At 35.3% G+C, this 1,964-nt stretch overlaps 1 non-coding gene across 1 annotated transcript; it reads left to right on the top strand.

Moving 5' to 3' along the window:
- Nucleotides 1–1,067: 1,067 nt before the first annotated feature.
- Nucleotides 1,068–1,170, top strand: LOC116871560. The gene has a single exon (XR_004383431.1). It is a non-coding gene; the product is annotated as a U6 spliceosomal RNA (small nuclear RNA).
- Nucleotides 1,171–1,964: the final 794 nt, after the last annotated feature.

Genomic DNA, 1,964 nt, shown 5'->3' with positions numbered 1-1,964 from the left:
TTCAGATAAGCTTATTTTTCTTATGGAGGGTGAAGAATGCTACAGACTTGTATCATTTCTTTAACAGAAGGGAAATCAGGCATTAATGCATGTTAATGAGACATATTTGTCCGGTAGATGAAGAACAGGCTCTGAACAATATGCAAATGCCAATGACTAGTTACGACCACAGCCTCTCTTCATTTTTATAACAAGGCAGTTCTAGCCTTGTTATAAACTTAGCTTTTTGGATTGAAAAAAAAAAAGGCAGAAAAGATACATTGAAAAAGTATAACAGTTAAAAGAGCAGACAGTTCATTGTGATGATAGATTTTGAATAAATTTGATAAATTCTAACATTACAATTAAATTATCTTATTGATAAAAACTGTCTAAACATAGCCCTATTATACTAGGAACAGGTATGATGTCTTCACAAGACTGTGAATATAACCAAGTTGAAAATGAGCAAAAACCATGGCATGCTTACAGGAAGATTACCCCAATGCTGTGAAATCTTCATCGACTCCTCACGTTAACTATTATCTCATTATTCTGTTCCAAAGGAAGAACAGGCAGGCTGACAATAAAAAATAAAAAAAAAATTTAAAAATTAAACTGTAGTGTAGTGCAATTTCTGTCATTTGGAGCTAATGAATGCATTTCAGTACTGAGCAGCAACCACACTAGTAACGACACAAACACCACTGATTTGGAGTAATAAATTTTAGGACATGGCAGACTCATATTAGTGTAATAAGCTCAAACATTCATTTCACATTAAGAAAACATATAGCCAACACTAGACCATCAAGATACCTATTTTTTTTTTCTTCCAGCAGAGCCATTTGGCTTTAAAAAGGAATCCACAGTACTTGTTGTATTTAAGTCTAAAATAAACCTGAAAAGCAGCCATGGCGAATTGGTTCTCGTCTCTACTGCCAAAAGTGTGGTTTGGTTATCAGGGCAATTATTTATTGCTATTGAATATGATATCATTACCATTGGCTTAATTTTTTTTTCCTATGGTCTAATCAAACAATTCTTCAGGATCTCCAAATCAGGGTTTTAGGTGGTTCAAAGAATGCTTGCTTTGGCAGCACATATACCAAAATTGGAGGAATGCAGACAAGATGAGCTTGGCCCCTGAACAAAGATGACATGCAAATTTGTGAAGAATTCCATATCTTTTAAAAGCCTTAATCACAACTAAAGAAGCTAACATTCATTGAGTTTTAAAATGAGATTTTTACAATGTGTACAGGGGCTATAAGCTCTTCATATATATCATTTCATTTACTCTTTTAAAAACCGTATGAGGTAGGGGTCTTCATTACCCTCACTTACTGATGAAAAACCTTTGAAGCAATGCCGCTGGGATTTGAGCAAGACAGGCTCTGGAATTTGCTCTTTTAACATTAGCCTATATAAATCTCTTAATGTATTTTATGATAGCATACATTTCATCTTATTTTTTTGTTTACAATAAGCCTATAATATAAGTGGTATACAAGGGTTACTGAAGTCACGTCTTTGTTGAAGTGAGCCCCAGAAAAATTGAGTAATCAGCTTTAAATCAAATAATTAGAACAAAGCCAGTCATTCTGAATACAACACACACTCCTTCACTCCTTCATTCATACTTAGGATGGCACTGACCCACCATTTGCACAAGCACACGTCTGTGTCATTCTTCCGAACAGCTGTGATGATTTTGCCTCAATCCACGCCTAGCCACACTTTCTCCCTGGGTCCTGTCAGTGACTGAGAGTGCACATTTATGAGCTACATACCTATAAGCTGCAACCTTGGCCTTGTTAGCCAGCTGAACTATCTGCAGAGAAAGGAAGTATTCCAAAATGGAAAAGTAAAAAGAATAGCATGGAAGCATGGTACGCTCTTTTATTTTCAGGGTGATGTTTCTTGTTTGGTCACTAATCACAAATTATAATGCAATTCTATTTCAACTAGATTTTGGAAGCAAC

This window comes from Lontra canadensis, unplaced genomic scaffold (assembly GCF_010015895.1).
Source record: "Lontra canadensis isolate GAN:19392208 unplaced genomic scaffold, GSC_riverotter_1.0 scaffold26, whole genome shotgun sequence".
Taxonomy (NCBI): Eukaryota; Metazoa; Chordata; class Mammalia; order Carnivora; family Mustelidae; genus Lontra; species Lontra canadensis.
This window is presented reverse-complemented; position numbering and strand designations above follow the sequence as displayed.